This window comes from Balaenoptera musculus, chromosome 10 (assembly GCF_009873245.2).
Source record: "Balaenoptera musculus isolate JJ_BM4_2016_0621 chromosome 10, mBalMus1.pri.v3, whole genome shotgun sequence".
Taxonomy (NCBI): Eukaryota; Metazoa; Chordata; class Mammalia; order Artiodactyla; family Balaenopteridae; genus Balaenoptera; species Balaenoptera musculus.
In genome coordinates, this window is record NC_045794.1 from 86,320,201 (window position 1) to 86,337,966 (window position 17,766).

The window sequence follows — 17,766 nt, forward strand, 5'->3', positions numbered from 1 at the left end:
TGTCATTTGTATTTGGGAGTGATTTTCAGGCAAGAAATAAAAGGCGCTTAAATTTCTTATACAATTCTGCCCTCTGTTGCAACTGTCTTGAATTACTAGCTTTAGCAGAAAGAACAAAATGTTAAAAGAACAAAATAGGAAGCATAGCTCTGTGTGTGTGTGTGTGTGTGTGCAGTTATACCTTATCATATACAAATGAAAATATACAGAATTTTTGAACTTGAAGACTCAATTAAATACATGGTACCACAAAGTCACCATTTTCAGAATTTCTCTTTCCAAACATTCCAGTATCTAAACTTCTACATTTGTCCATTTGTTACATTTCAAACTGTTGTGCCTAATGTGTCTGACACAAATATATTCTTATTCCTCATCTGTTCCTTTGGACAAACTAGGCCACCCAGACCTTGGCTACACTCTTGCTTTCCTTCTGCCAACTTTTCCGTGGATCCCCATTCATGCACGGAATAAATGTTCAGTGAACACCAATGTGTCAGGCAGCATTCCAGGCTCTGAACACCAAGCACAGCAGACGAGGGTGCAGCCCTCAGCATCAGGGAGGCCGCCAGGAGCCTCTGAACCATAGCTATGGTGCCTTGGATTGGGAAGCAAAAACTAAACAGAGCCAGGGGAGAGAGAGTGCTGAGGGCCAGAGTCCAAGACATTTGTCTGCAGTGGCTGTCTGAGCAAAGGGGCCTGAGGTGGGTAAAAGAACTGAGGGGTGGAGCTAAGTGATGCGGGACCCTAAGAACCAGAAGTGGCTGCTCAGAACAGGCAGAAAAGGGCAGTGTGGACACAAAGCTAAGGGACAGGATTCTGTCTAGAAGTGGGACTTTCGCACATTCCAAGAGGGTTACTAAGTCCAGACTCCTGTCAAGAGCTCAGGTTGGGATGGATGGTGTTCATCACTCAGGGGCCATTCAGCACCCACACCATGCCTGGTGTTGCTCCAGGCACTGGGGATACAGCAGTGAACACGAGAGGTAGAGCCCTGCTCTCAAGGAGCTTATATTCCAGCAGCTGGGAGGGTCGGAGGCAGGGGAGAGGGGAGCAGAGATAGACAATTAAAAAAAGAAACAAGACAAAGTCTGGTAGCAGTAAAAGCTATGCAAAGAATTAGAACATGTTAACATAACAGAGAATGGCTAAGTACAACGTTAGATTGGGAGGTCACGCTGAGAGGGTGACACTGCAGCGAGATCTAAATAACCAGAAAGAACCAGTACTACAATGAGTGGGAAGAACATTCCTGGCAGAGGGAACAGTTGGTGCCAAGGCCCAAAGGCAGAATGTACTTGAAGGACAGAAAAAGGCCAGGGTCTTACAAAACGATGCTACCAGGCATGCAGGGGCCAGACTGTATGAGGCGTTGTAGGCTAAACTGAGGAGTTTAGATTTTAGTATAAGTGCAACAGCAGACCAGTGGAGTTGTCTTAATCTGCAAAGTGACATGATCTGGTTTACATTCTTAAATACTCATCTTGGGGGGCTTCCCTGGTGGCTCAGTGGTTGAGAACCTGCCTGCCAGTGCAGGGGACACGGGTTCGAGCCCTGGTCTGGGAAGATCCCACATGCCGCGGAGCGACTAGGTCCGTGAGCCACAATTCCTGAGCTTGCGCGTCTGGAGCCTGTGCTCCGCAACAAGAGAGGCCGCGATGGTGAGAGGCCCGCGCACTGCGATGAAGAGTGGCCCCCGCTTGCCGCAACTAGAGAAAGCCCTCGCACAGAAACGAAGACCCAACACAGCCATAAATTAATTAATTAATTAATTAATTAAAAAAAAAAAAACTCATCTTGGCTACTATGCAGACAATGGACTTTGTAGGAACAAAAATGAAAGTAGGAAGACCAGTTCGGAGGCTGTTACAGCAGGCCAAGGGAGAGGGGATGGTGGCTAGGGCTCACTAGAGTGATGCTAGTGAAAAGCCGAGGTTAGTATGACACCTCTAACCTCTCCTCTTCAACATCATCCTGGGAGTCCTAGCTAGTGCAATAAGAGAGGAAAAGGAAATAAAAGATATATATATATATAAATAAATATATATATATAAATATATATATATATATATGGAAGGAAGAAATAAAACAGTCTTTCTTCACAAATGACATGATAGTCTATGTAGAAAATCCAAAAAAATAACCAAAAAACCTCCTGGAAATAATACGCATTTATAGCAAGGTTACAGGATACAAGATTAATATTCAAAAGCCAATTGTGGGACTTCCCTGGTGGTCCAGTGGTAAAGAATCCGCCTTCCAACGCAGGGGACATGGGTTCAATCCCTGGTCAGGGAACTAAGATTCCCACAGGCCGCGGGTCAACTAAGCCTGTGTGCCACAACTATTGAGCCCACACGCCTCAACTAGAGAGCCCGCGTGCCACAACTACAGAGCCCACATGCTCTGGAGCCCGGGCGCTGCAACTAGAGAGAAGCCCATGCGCCACAACTAGAGAGAACCCATGCACCGCAAGGAAAGATCCCGCATGCTGCAACTAAGACCCAACACAGCAAAAAAAAAAAAAAGGCCAATTGCTCTCCTATGTACCAGCAATGAACAATTGGAATTAGATTTAAAACATATTACTATTTATAATAGAACACCAAAAACGAAGTACTTAGGTATAAATCTAACAAAACATGTATATGATCTATATGCATAACACTACCAAAGTCTGATGAAAGATATCAGAGAAGATCTAAATAAACAGATATACCATGTTGATGGATTGGAATGCTCAGCACTGTTAAGATGCTTGACCTATAGATTCAATGCAATCCCAATAAAAATCTTCTATAGATGTCCAACCAACCTTTGACAAAGCAGCAAAGACAATTCAATTGAGATAGTCTAATTAACAAATGGTGCTGGAATAATTGGACATCCATGTGTAAAAAAAATTAATCTAGATACAGACATTACACTTTCACCAAAAAATTACTCAAAATTGATAACAGACGTAAATATAAAATGAAATACTATAGAACTTTTAGAAGGAAATGCAGAAGAAAAGCTATGTGACCTTGGATTTGGTGATGAGTTATACCAATACAATACCAAAAGCACAATTCATGAAAAAATATTAAGTTAGACTTTATTAAAATTTAAAACTTCTGCCCTGTGAAAGTCACTATTAAGAGAATGAAAAGACAAGCCACAGATTGGGAGAAAATATTTGTAAAATATATATCTGATAAAGGATTTCTATCCAAAATACACAAAGAACTCTTAAAACTCAACAATAAGATATGTAAAGATGCTCAACATTATTTGCCATTAGGGAATTGCAAATTAAAACAACAATAACATATCACCACACATCTATTAGAATGGCTAAAATCAAAAAAGTTGACAATACCAAATGCTAGCGAGGATATAGAACAACAGAAACTCTCATTCATTGCTCGTGGGAATGCAAAATGGTACAGTCCCTTCAGAAGACGATTTGGCAGTTTCTTATAAAGCTAAACATAGTCTTACCATACAATCCAGCAATCATGTTCCTAGGTATTTACTCAACAGATTAATAAACTTGGCATGCAAATGTTTATAGCAAACGTTTGTCCTTCAATAGGTGAATAGGTAAACTGTGGTACATTCGTACCCTGGAATATTATTCAGCATTAAAAAGAAATGAGGTGTTGGGATTTCCCTGGTGGCGCAGTAGTTGAGAATCCACCTGCCAATGCAGGGGACATGGGTTTGATCCCTGGTCCGGGAAGATCCCACATGCCGCAGAGCCACTAAGCCCATGCGCCACAACTACTGAGCCTGTGCTCTAGAGCCCGTGAACCACAGCTACTGAGCCTGCGTGCCACAACTACTGAAGCCTGCGTGCCTAGAGCCCGTGCTCCGCAACAAGAGAAGCCACTGCAATGACACGCCCGCGCACCGCAACGAAGAGTAATCCCCGCTCGCCGCAACTAGAGAAAGCCCAAGCGCAGCAACAAAGACCCAACGCAGCCATACGTAAATAAATAAATAAATAAATAAATAAAAATATTTCTACTACTAAAAAAAAAAAGAAAGAAAGAAATGAGGTGTCAAGCCATGAAAAGACATGGAGGAATCTTAAATGCATATTCTAATCACAACTGTGTGTAACATCCCTGGCAGCTTAGAGAAGGGCAGTGATGGTGGAGGTAGACACATTTGAGAAACATTTAGGAAGTAAAAAATGCCAGGACTCAGTGATGAAACGTATTTGGGGAGGGGATAAAGGAGAGAAAAGTGTCAAGGATTACTCCAAGGTGGTAAATTGAGAGACAGTCCCTGGAACAGACCCTGTTTTGGAGGGAGGTTCATGAGTTCAGTTTTAGATGTGTTGGGTTTGAGGAGCTTTGAAGACATCACTCAAGTGGAGAGTTAAGCAGGTCGTTGGGTATGTGAATCTGCGGCTCAGACGAGAAGCATGGCTGGGGAAGTAAATGTGCGAGTCACATACACACGAACAATCACTAAAGCCATAGACACAGGTAATATTCTTACAGTGGAATTAATGAATGAGAGAAGAGCCTTAAGGATTCTAACACTTAGAAGCCAGGTAGAAGAGGAGGAACTAAAAAAGAGACAGAAAAGCTACAGCCAGAGAGATGGAAGATGAACCATGGGAGTATATTCCAGTAAAACAGAGACCAGAATGTTTACAAGAGGAGGGCCAGGTCAAAAAATCCACTGATGCTAAGAAGTAAAGTCAGACAAGGACTGAAAATGTTCTTTGGATGACCTGTTCGTGATCTTGCCTATTTTTATTGAAGTGTTCATCATTTTCTTATTGATTTTAAGAGCATTTTTACATATTAGAAATATTGCTATTAATCCTTTGCCTGTTGTGTGTTACAAATATTTTTCCCAGTTATCACTTGCCTTGTAGTTGTGTTTCTGATTTCCTCAGAGTTGATTTGTGTTTTGTTTTACATATGGGAACTTCATGTGTTTATTTAGACAGATTTATCAATTATCTTCTCTTTCATGATTTACTCTTTTGCTTTCTTGCTTAGACTCATCCATATTTTCTTATAGTTTTCTTTATATAGAATTTCATTTTCTTATATTTAACTCTAATCCTCCTGGAATTTATTTTGGTGCAATGTTTCAGGTAACTTAACTATTTTTACCAAATAGTGTATCATTATCACAGCACTATTTATTCCATAATCCATCTAATTTGAAAAGCTTCTATCATTTACTAATTTCTTATATCTGCACCTGAGTCTGTCTGAGCATTCTATTTTGTTCAATTGAGCTATTTTTGCTGCCAGTAGCATTTTTAAAATTATTATTATTGCTTTATAATATGTTTAAATAACTTGAAATTCAAATTGCCCTCATTATTTTAAACTCTTACTCTTGTATATTTTTTCTCCAAGAATTTTGGATTCATTTTGAAAATTTAGAAATGTTTTCATCCCACTGGGGTTTCAGTTAGAATTGTCTTATGTCTATAAACCAATTGGGGAAGAATTGACAGCTTTATAACATTGAGTTGCCCCATCCTAGAATATGGTATGTCTCCCTACATACTGAAATCTTATTTTCTGTAATTCTGAAGCTTTTTTATAAGAATAAAGATTGTGCACATTTCTTATTAAATTTATTCTTAGATATTTCATATTTTCTGTGGCCATAGCAAATTGTGCCTTTTATTCTTTTAATTTTTCTGTAGAGCTATTTTGTCCCATTTACCCAAAATATTTAGAGATTCTGAAGGTATCAAGGGCAAAGATTCATACATTAATCATGAAAAGCTGGTGTTTTCCCATGTACTACATTCTTCTGACAAGATCCTGGAATGTGATGCATTTATCCTTTGCCCTAATAGGAAAGCCTGCCCCTTAAAAACAAGATGATTCTCCTCACCCCACCCCATCCACCACCTGGAGGGCAGCCAGCCAGACATCTGTCAAGATGGAGCTAGGCTGGGACTCATCCTTCTGCCACATCTTCCTCTCACCTTTGACACTGTCCAAAAATGCAACTGCAGCCAGAAATGTGTTTTCTTCACTTTGATGTGACCCAGGGCTCCAGCCAAAATCAAAAGTATCATGTCGAAGAGAACCTATAAAAACTGACGTGACCATAAAATTTGTCTTCTTGACTGGCCTATCAATCAGAGATGCAGCTTCCCCAGCCGGCGCTGCTGGGTAGGGTGGGTGGTGGGGCGGCGGGGGGGGGGTGGTTCAGGAAGCATCAAGGGAGAAGCGAGTTCCAAACTCAGAACTGCGCATCGTTCCGTCAAGCCAAGAAATTAGGCGTCTTGTTCTTGTTGCAGCCACTAGAGGGAGCCAAACCACACAGTCGGGAGGGAGAACTGAGAACAGGGCATACAGAGCAACAGCCTGGTGGACCAGGAGAGATGTCAGACTGTCTTCCACCCGCAGTCAAACTAATGCCACTGGGCACTCTTAGAAAACTCTCACTTTTAAAGGAACCGACCAGAAGCAGGTAGGGGTCAAAAGTATAAGTAGCTTATTTACCTTTCAGAACGGAATGCAGATAAGGAAGAAGGAGCCTCAAGAAGAGAATTCTTAATCATCTCCCGCACGGGGAGGGAGGCTAGGCACGGTGGTTGGAAGGATGCTCTGAGGTCCCCATGAATCAGGGCTTTCTTGCTACTTAAGGGAAGTGTGCCTACCTGGAAAGCTCCTCTCCACCCAGCAGCAGGATCTGGCCTTTCCTTCCTCAGGTCACTTCTCCCCGCTGGTGGATCTGGGGAAAGGAATTTCTGTCCTACATCCACTCCCCAGCTGGGCCAGTCCTGCTTCTCAGGCATGGCTGGCTCTACCTGTGTTCTTGGCCCTAAACTCCTGCACCCACCAGGGCGGCTCGCCCCACCTGGGCTTGTGCTTCTAGAAGGTGGTGGCTTCCCGGGGCCGCTTGCTGTCCCCTCTGACCCACACTGCCCTGAATGTGGAACACGATGGCTTCTCCCTCCTGCCCCCAAACGTTTGTAACAGACTTGCTAAAAATGTAGGGGCATCAGAGCAGAGTTTCAACATGGCACAGAGAAGAAAATCATTTAAAATGGAATATTAGACACTCAACGAAATGCATTTAATTGATATCCATCCTCACGTTGGGAATTTCTAACTCCCTAGTCTCCTGGTTTTCCTCCTCTCACTGTAACCCCTCTTTCTCTTCTCCTCGCTGCGTCCTTCTCCTCTGCTCACCCCTCGGAGTTTTGCTCTAGGCCCACCCCCCTTCTTCCTGTCCCTGGATGCCCTCATCCCCTCTCCTGGCTTCAATGCCCACAATATGCATGTATCCCTGGCCTGGCTGTCTTTCCCTGAGCCCAGAGAATATCTCTTCCCAACATTCTTCCATCACTCCAAACTCAACACAGCTTCTGTCCCCTAAAGCTGCTCCTTTGGGAGTGTTTCCTGTTTCGGCTGATGGCCAGCCGTTCAAGTCAGAACCATGGGAGTCATCTTTGACTCCTCCATCTCCTGTACCCACCTCATGATCAAGTCCTGTGGATTCTACTTCCCAACCTTCCCCTGTGTCTCCATTGCCTCCCCCTTGTCGGAGCCAACATTGCCTCTCACCTGGGTCATTACCACTATCAGATGTCTGGCAAGCCATGCTTGTCCCTTTTTTATTTCATTCTTCACACCGCACCCAGAGCGAACTTTCAAAACCAAACCTGGCACCATCTTGCTTAAATCCCCGATGCTTCCCACTGCTCTTCAGATCAGAGCCAGGTCCTTAGCTTGACCCTCCATACTTGGGTGCCTGCCTGCCTCTGCAGCCCCGGGACTCCCTTCATGCCCACCTCTCATGTGCCCATACTGGACTTGTTCAGCCCTTCACGCTCCCCACTCTTCCTCCCGACTCTGGGTGGCTGTTCCCTCTGCCCTTTGTCCAACTAGCTCTCACTCATCCTCCGAATCTCAGACGAAATGTCACTGCTTCGGGGTGACGTCCACTGTCCCTGAGGCCAGGTCACACCTCCCCGCTCTAGGCTCTGTGCCACCACTGTGTAGTACTCCCCTCAAGCCGAATTGCTCCACAGTGTCTATCTTTCACACGCCAGCAAAAGCTCCATTAAGGCAGGAACCACGTCTGTCATATCCATCGCTGTATCCCTGGCATCTAGCATCATGCTTGGCATAACCTAGGCACTCAGCAAATACTGTTGAATTAAGTTGGAGGAGTGGCAGCATTTGCCCAGACCTTTCAATAAAGAGGGCAGCTCTCCTGAAATCGCAGACTATAAAACAGGATTTCTCGAAAACCTCTTTGAAAGAATATTCCAGCCGCACCCAGAAGGGCATATTGACTCCAGGTTGTGTGCAGCTACATAACCATGGCAGAAAAACAAATGTCTGAGGAGGCCCAGGCAGCCAATTAGACCTCCTGTAGTTATTATACGGGATTCCTGCTATAATTAAACCTTGTTCTGATGAATCTAATGCATCTTCTATTGCTTAGGTGATGATACTTGGCCTTGTGATTTGTACTTTTAGCAACCCCAAAAGGAAAAAAAAGGAACCTACACAGTCCTGGAGGGACTTCAAGGATCCCCCGCATCCCCAAACCCCACACATACACATGGCCATGGGCTGACTCTGCCAACCCGGTGGGAGGTAAGACCCAAAGGTGGACACAACTACCACACGCAGTGACGTAATGACAGCTTCGCTTCATGAAGATTGACCAGAGAGGGGAAATGAGGACCAGGTAGAGATGAGAGAATGGACATGAGAGGCTCTGTGGAAGTAAGCTTTATGAAGATTGACCACAGAGGGGAAATGAGGACCAGGTAGAGATGAGAGAATGGACATGAGAGGCTCTACGGAAGGAAGCTTTATGAAGATTGACCAGGGAGGGGAAATGAGGACCAGGTAGAGATGAGAGAATGGACGTGAGAGGCTCTGTGGAAGTAAGCTTTATGAAGATTGACCAGAGAGGGGAAATGAGGACCAGGTAGAGATGACAGAATGGACATGAGAGGCTCTACGGAAGTAAAATCTAAGGACTTGGCCTTGATCGAACATGAAGGGTGAGGAAGATGGAAGGTGTCAAAGGCAGTGATGGAGGCCAGGACTCCCTGCTGAGCAGGCCCTGGGGGCCGGGGTAACACAGGAGACTAACCAGCAGCATCTTAGGTGACTGTACAGACAACAACATGCTTGCAGAATCACCAGAAGGGCCCTGTGGATGGCTCCAGCCTAGTTCAAAGGGACACATTCTGAACTAGGTCCATTTACATCTTGAAAATCCTCACACATTGAAATGTTAGGCGATTCCCTCTCACTTTCAACACAGCCCCTGGCCCCTTCCATCACCATGACAACCATGTGATGACAAGCTACTAATAGTATTATTGCTTGATCAACGTGTAGCATTATCAATTAGAAGCATTATCAGGAAGGACTTCTACCCCACCTTGGAGATCTGATCTTCCCCTGGCTAGCGTCCAGCTTCCTATGACCCACAGAACTTCCCTACCTTGTCTCTCACCTCCTATCTCCTTCCCCCACCCTACATCCCTAAGCACTGACACATTTCCTTATGGACCCTGGCTTTATTCAACACGCTGGTATCCCTATGAGTATCACTTGGGTCCTTCCACATGGAGGATGAGTGGATCAGACAAATCCTAAAATTACATAAATCGTACATGGTCGTTAAGAATAAAGGTAAAGCCTAGATGTCTCAGGACAAAAAGGGATGGAGGTATGGTATCACCCAAATCCATTCTCAACTATCTGAGACACCTTGGGCAACTTACCTCACTTCTCTAAGACTCAGTTCCCTTAATTTCAATAAAAATATTAATAGTATTAGAGAGGTCTTATGAGAATTAAAATAATACATATAAAGTACTTAACTTAGAGCCTGGCATATGACAAATGCTCAAAATCTGTTTATGAGCACTAAATGATAAACCCCATATGGGGTGTTTTTAGAGCAGGGATTCGTTTCTGAACTAGTTTTGAACTAGTTTGCCTAGTTCGTTGCTATGTCAGCACTGCCCAGTGAGTCCATGTCCTGGGGAAGGTGCACAGTTACTATCTGTTGAAAGAATGAATGAAGGTTACTACTGTTTAATAAGCAAGGAAATAAAGGATGGGGGGGCAAGGGGGGTACTATGGAGAGCAAAGAGCAGAAAATTAACCAAAGTGTTGTCCAAACCCAAGCCAATAGGCAGAAGGTCAAAGAAAAACTGTCCCAATGTGGATTGAGGCCATCCTTGAAAGTAATTGCATGTTCCCAGCACTGAGTGACAGAGGGAGTTAGTGGCACCCTCAGTAGAGGGAATATAGAATGAAGGGCAAGCTTGGGACGGGTGGATCTGAAATCATTTAGGTTTTGCATCAATTTAATTTGAAGTGGTTACTCAGGAAAGACGTTGATCAAGCAATAATACTATTAGTAGCTCTCGAGAAGTGGGGCATGGGCCCTGATACTCTGAAAGGAGGTCAAGGCTGCAAACACGGATCAAGAAGGAAGATGTCAGGGGTGTGGTTGAAGCCATGAGAAAGGAGAGAGAAAGAACACTACTGACACTTGAGAAGCAGCCACTGCAAGACGGCAAAGAGGAGCCGCTTCAAATTCAATGCTAACACGGCCTGTCTTCAGAAGTTGTTGGTTTAAGTGGTGGGAAGGAGGACTCCGAGGTCTGGTGGGTTGATCAGAATGATGTGTGGAAACAGAACAGTAACCCTGGGCCACTCTATATCCCAGCAGAATGGACTGCTGAGACATCGCCACTCACCATACCTGAGAGCGTACGTCTCTTCCTCATCTTCTGGTACTGATGTGCTTTGATCTTGGCCACCGTGCGCAAACAGGCCTCGGCAGCATCCTATCCAGCTTCTGACAATACACTCCAGCAGTGGATGACGTGCAGCCTCGTCCAGAAGCTCGGGCTTTGGGTCTTTGATAGAAAGTCTCTGATACTTGTAATGCATTAATGGAAGTCGCTGTAGTATTTCATGCCTTGAAGGCAGCTATTCTATTTACCACATCCCATTAGCCTCTTCATAAACTTCTGCACTATTATGACTTTAGTAGGTCACCAGATAAATACGAGCCTGTCACTCTTCAGCGGTCGAAGCCAATGCCCCTCCTCTGGCCAGGAGGCCCCTCCTCGGGTCAGGGTCCCTGAATCTGCCAGGCCGCGCCAGCCCCTCCCCCTTCCGAGCTTACCCAGGTCTGTGCCGTTGCTCCAGTGAAGCATCTACCACCATGGACAGCAGTTCTCTGGCTCCACACCTTCCCTACCAGATGGAAAGCACCTAAGGCTTGGGGCCATGGCTCATTCACTCCTGCAACCCCAGGGCCTGGAACAGCGTGGGAGACAGAGAGGGTCCGTGAGAGATGTTTGCTGAATGAATGCACAGGAGGACAAGAAAGAAGGGGGAGGGAAGGGAGAGGGGTGGAGGGGAAGAAAAGGAAAGAAGGAAGGGAAGGAGCTCGGAGGGTCTAGCAGGAGAACACGGCCACTCCTGTATCCTCGCTCAACTAGCCCTCCTCTCCCCCGAATGCGTCTTATCTTTGAGAGGAATCCAGGGGGAGTCGGGAAAGGAAAAGAACGCTCTGCAGAGCCAGATGATCAAATGGAGCAAGCCCAGGGATCCATCGGCCATAGAAGTTGATGTCAAGTGATGGCCCGGTCCGAATGAATGAACCGGTGTCGAATGAATATATGAATGGATGTGTCTTGCTCAAGGGAACCGTGGATACCTCAATGCAGCGCTTAGCAAAAGGAAAAGCAAAATCTGCCGAACACGATATAAAAACGAGACTTACCTAGGACTTGAAAGAAAGCTGCACAAATCCTCCCAGCAGCCGCTCATCTTCATGTGCCAAGGCAGCTCTTGATACACTCTCCAGAAAGCCGTTTGCCTTTGGAAGTATTTGACCAAGATTCAGTGGAAATGTGCTTTCTTGTGATTTGTTGGGTTCTGAAAGGTATATGGACCGCTCTCTCTGGCGGGAGTGATTACACCTATTTAAAAATCAGTTACAGTTACTTTGCTATACAGCAGAAATTAACACAACATTGTAAATCAACTACACTCCAATAAAAATTTTTTTAATTAAAAAAAATTTTTTAATAAAATAAAAATCAGTGACAGTAGAACACATCTGACTTTTTAGCCTATGAAGACACTATAGCAAACAGATAACAGCTCAGTGGCCATAATTAGAGACAACAAAAGTCAAGGTAGCTGGAAAAAAAAAACTGAAATAATAAAAATGTATCCTCTTATAAGGCAGTCAGAATTCATCAAAGAATTAGTTACAGCTATGATCACTGACCTAGATTCTGAGAAACTTTGCGAGCATGTTGACTTTTCATGTTGTCTGCCCCCTCCCCCAAGGAAATATTTGTAACCTACCTTTCAGTTTTAAATACACACCATGGTTACTGCTTAAATAAGCACTTTGAAATATTTGAGGGCATGCATTTTGGAGAAGTTAATCTGCTGCCTGCATCTCATATAGGGCAAGGGGTAGCCGAGCAAAAATTGAAAGCAAATTGGATTTTGGAGCCAAGATTACTATACTGCGTTCCCAAAGAGAAATGGTGCCAGTAGATCATAATACCCAGAACCAAGCTTCTCTAAAACAAAAGGGTTTTGTTTAATTCAGTCTTGGTGACATATATTCTTGAAAACTGAAATAGAAGTATTTTTAAGTTCCTGCTTGACACTTGTTCTTGCAAGACAAAAGGGATGCACAGCTGGATGACACGCCGAGCCCAGCTCTTCAGAAGAAATGTAACAAAAAGGGAGCCCATTGTTCAAATTACCATTCTGCATTTCCGCTGAAATGAATTTTAGGTCATCTACCCACCTGGAGAGGCGCCATGCTAGCTGGTCTAAAATGTGCAGATTTGCCCAGATGGCATGTGTGGTGCTTAAAAGGCAACTCCCCTCCCCCAATGGGTGTGGCAAAGGCATTTTGTGGGTAGTAAATTGGTAAAGTGGGTGGGGAATGAGAGAAAAAGAGAACTGGGACAAATATTACCCTGACTCCAAGATTTGGAGTGTTAAACACAACGCTTAAAGTATACAAAGACATTTTCGTATCAAACACTGCATTTAATGTTATCTTTTTACAACATAACCTCTTGAGGAGGATATGGAAACCCCTGTGCTGGTTAATTTTACATTTTCACTGACTGGGCTAAGGGGGGCCCAGAGAGCTGGCAAAACTTTACCTCTGGGTGTGTCTGTGACGGTGTTTCTCGAAGAGATAAGCGCTTAAATTGGTAGACTGAATAAAAAAGATTGCCAGCCCTCACCAAAGCAAGTGGGATGAGGGCCTGAATAGAAAAAAAAGCAGAGGACAGGCGAATTTACTCTCTGCTTGAGCTGGAAGAACATTTATCTTCTTCTGCATTCAGACATCAGCACTCCTGGTTCTCGGACCTTCATTCTCGGACTGGGACTTATACCACTGGCTCCCCTGGTTCTCAGGCCTTTGGACTTGGACTATAGCTGTATACACCGTGGGCTTTGCTGGGCCTCCAGCTTGCAGGCAGCAGATCATAGGACTCCTCAGCCTCCGTAACTGCATGAGCCAAACCCTCATAATAAATCTCTTTCTATAAATCTGTGTCTCTATGTATTGTCAACAACAAACTGGCACTTGCCATTAGCACTTGCCATCTACCTCTACAAGGATTCAATCACGTGCCGCTGCAGCTGCTGATTTTCAACACCCCCTGAAAGGAGTGCAGGGTGCAGATCAGGAATGAGGTCCTCTGTGCTCTGGAGAAAACTGGCGGAACAGGTCTTCAGATAGTCAGATATTTTCAGGAGATTTTATGAGCCCAATTCTTGCATCTTCTTGTATCTAGAAAAGCACTAAAATCCTTCTTGGTGACGTCTGCTCCTCGTGACTAGCAGTAACCTTCACGAGACTAGCAGAAACCTTCTGCAAAAAATGTGTGCTTGATTGCATGTACTCCCCCTTCACCAAAATCACATATATACTGACCTGCCCCCCACCTCTTCAGAGCAGTTTCTCAGAGCTATCTGAAATGCTGTCTCCTGGGCTATAGTCCTCATTTTGCCCCAAATAAAACCTAACTTGCAACTCTCATGTTGTGCAGTTTTTTTAAGTCGACAGTTTTATGGCGACCACGAAAGGACCCAGAGTGGACTTCTCTCCTTTGCCTGAACTCTGCAAGGGACCAGAGCCTTGGTACCAGCAGGGGCCCCTTGCACCCATCCACCTCCTTGGAGAGTCCAGACGAATTTGGGTGAGTCTCTCCTGGTTCTCGGATCTCCCGTATTGGTTGATGATCCGGAGTTGTAGTTGGCAGTGTATAGCAGGTACCTGCCCCTCCCAGTTGAAAGATACTGGCAGGGAGGGCGGGGGGCTAGTTGAAAGATTCCAGGGAATACCCACCCAGGTGAAAGATACTGGGTGGGGGGGGGCACTGGTTGAAAGATGCCAGGGTTTGCCAGTTGTAGGAGACTGAGTGGTCTGTGCTGAGTGGTTAGGTAAGAGGCTGATTTGATGCTTTTCCTCAAATTGGCTGCCTTAATAGAATTTGTCAGGATAAAAGTGAAGATATTACATGAGAGCTTTGCTCTGAAGAAAAGGGACAAGGTTCCTCCCGGCCGGTTACTGCTTTCTCAGGCGACTGAGAAATTTACGGGAGTGATGGACGCAGAGTCCTCATACCGTGCAGTGGTCCCATAGGGAAGGCCACTCATTAATTAAAACACTTGCTCGTGGGGGGGGGGGGTTGCAGGATAAGAATTGGCCATTCAGGCCATCATCAAAAAATCTACCAACAATAAATGCTGGAGAGGGTGTGGAGAAAAGGGAACCCTCTTGCACTGTTGGTGGGAATGTAAACTGATACAGCCACTATGGAGAACAGTATGGAGGTTCCTTAAAAAACTAAAAATAGAACTACCATATGACCCAGCAATCCGACTACTGGGCATATACCCTGAGAAAACCATAATTCAAAAAGTGTCATGTACCACAAGGTTCACTGCAGCTCTACTTACAATAGCCAGGACATGGAAGCAACCTAAGTGTCCATCGACAGATGAATGGATAAAGAAGATGGGGCACATATATACAATGGAATGTTACTCAGCCATAAAAAGAAACGAAATTGAGTTATTTGTAGTGAGGTGGATGGACCTAGAGTCGTCATACAGAGTGAAGTAAGTCAGAAAGAGAAAAGCAAATACCGTATACTAACACACATATGTGGAATCTAAAAAAAAAAAAAACTGGCTCTGAAGAACCTAGGGGCAGGGCAGGAATAAAGACGCAGACGTAGAGAATGGACTTGAGGACACGGGGAGGGGGAAGGGTAAGCTGGGACAAAGTGAGAGAGTGGCATGGACTTATATACACTACCAAATGTAAAACAGATAGCTAGTGGGAAGCAGCCGCATAGCACAGGGAGATCAGCTCGGTGCTTTGTGACCACCTAGAGGGGTGGGATAGGGAGGGTGGGAGGGAGACGCAAGAGGGAGGAGATATGGGGATATATGTATATGTATAGCTGATTCACTTTGTTATAAAGCAGAAACTAACACACCATTGTAAAGCAACTGTACTCCAATAAAGATGTTAAAAAAAAAAAAGAATTGGCCATTCAGCGATCTGAGCACCCACGGTGGTCTTAGGCTATAGAAGGGAGAAACCGAGACATGAAAGAGGGCTGAAACGACTCTAGGGTGGTGCCTAGAGGAGTTAAGCTCACAAGCAGCACACTGGCCACCACACACCTTCATTAGTAAATTTTATCCCTGACAAATTCAACTCTAAAATGGGAAATAGAGCTTCTCAAACACAGAAACAAGGAGCGTCAGAAAGCCAGGCTCTAACACCTCAGCCAGGTTTATACTTGCAAGTACCTACTTAATTGGGGAAATTATACTAAAGGAGATCTCAATCTAAAATGGCCAAATAGGGCTTCCCTGGTGGTGCAGTGGTTAAGAATCCGCCTGCCAATGCAGGGGACACGGGTTCAATCCCTGGTCCGGGAAGATCCCACATGCCGCGGAGCAACTAAGCCCATGTGACACAACTACTGAGCCTGCGCTCTAGAGCCCGCGAGCCACAACTACTGAAGCCCGTGCACCTAGAGCCCGCGCTCTGCAACAAGAGAAGCCACCACAATGAGAAGCCAGCTCACCGCAACTAGAGAAAGCCTGTGCACAATCGAAGACCCAACGCAGACAAAAATAAAATAAATTAAATAAATAAATTTATTAAATTAATTAATTAATTAAATATAATGGCCAAATTGGGGTTCTTCTGATATTCCAAAATTGCTATTTTTGTGCGCACCATTAGAAAAAGCCGGCCGTAAGATCAAACAGACTGAATGGAATGCTTACTTTGATTGGTATCTAGAAGCTTCTAAACTATAAAAGTCTGCTAGCACTCTGTCTCTGCCTCTTTCTCTCGCTCTGCTCCTCGCACGTGTCCTCTTCTATCAGAATCGCCTGGCCCAGATGCTATGTCTTTTTCTCTTCCAACTCTTCTGCCTCCTGCTGCTCCCTCTTCCCCAGTAAAAGAAAAAAAAAAAAAAATCAGAAGTGGTTATAGCTCCCTTTAAGGAGAAACCTATTACAGGGAGAGGTGAACTGTTCTTGGTGCTTACGTACACACCCTGGACCCAAGCAGAACTTAGAGCCTTGGCTAAGGAATTTCCCGATCCAAATCAGGATCCATTGGGATTTGCTAAGGAATTTGAATTAACTATCAGGACCTATGAGCCCGGGTTTTCAGACCTGCATCAATTAATACAGCTATTAGTTTCTGAAAGCAAAGCAAGGGAATGGATAGAGAAGGCAGGATGGAAATGCCCCGTAATGGATTTTCAATCACATAGTCCAGAGGCTCGCACTGAATGCAAGGAATTAGCTCAGAAGTTACTCGAACTTATCCCAGAGCTTCTTCCAAAAACCATAGACTGGACAGAGATTCAATAGTGCAAGCAGAGATCGGATGAATAAATTCTGGACTACTATGAAAGGTTTGAAAGAAAAAAAAAACTTTTAAGCAATATTCTGGCTTGACACCTGAATCATTCTCTAACCACCAAAATGATCCTTTGCTTAACTCTGCCTTTTTAGAAGGCTTAGATGAGGATTTGGCTACTCTAGTGGAAAGACACAATCTAGGTTGGTCTGCATTACATACAAACACCCTTGTTATACTGGCTGATCAACTTTTCAAGGCCATACAAAAAGAAAGAAAGAAAAGGGGTTATCTATGAAAATTATGAACCTTTAATTGTGCCAATTAAGTACACAATGCCAGTCGAAGGTTAACGACACCTGTTTAGTTTCCAACCAGTAGAGGAAGCTAGCTTGAAGAATACATATGTATATATCCTCAGAATTCTGACCCTGAGGGAACAAGTCCTACTAGGAGAACCTGATTTTCTCTCCCTGTGCCTTGAGACCAGAGCTCTCAGGACCACTTATCTTATCTAGATCATCTCTAATTCCTGAGACTGAGAAAGAAAAAAAAAATAGGAACCGAAAAAAATTCCTTATTCCAACTGTTACTTACAACTACTGAGTTTTATATTGTGATATCTGATTCATGACTAAGTTTAGAAAATCAAGCTATGAGATCTCTCATTGTGTCTGTCTGGATATAGGTATGTCTCAGTATGTGTCTTTGTCTTTGGATAATATTACTGAGGTTAATTTGTAAATGAGCTCTCTTTAATTGGCTTAAAGAAAAGTAAGCACTTACAAATCAAACAATTCTAAATACAAAAGAAATTAAGCTAAATGAATTTCAGGTTCATGT

At 44.2% G+C, this 17,766-nt stretch overlaps 1 pseudogene; it reads right to left on the minus strand.

The window, feature by feature from the left end:
- Nucleotides 1-17,766, minus strand: part of LOC118902807 — a 79,414-nt pseudogene that overhangs the window by 35,035 nt on the left and 26,613 nt on the right.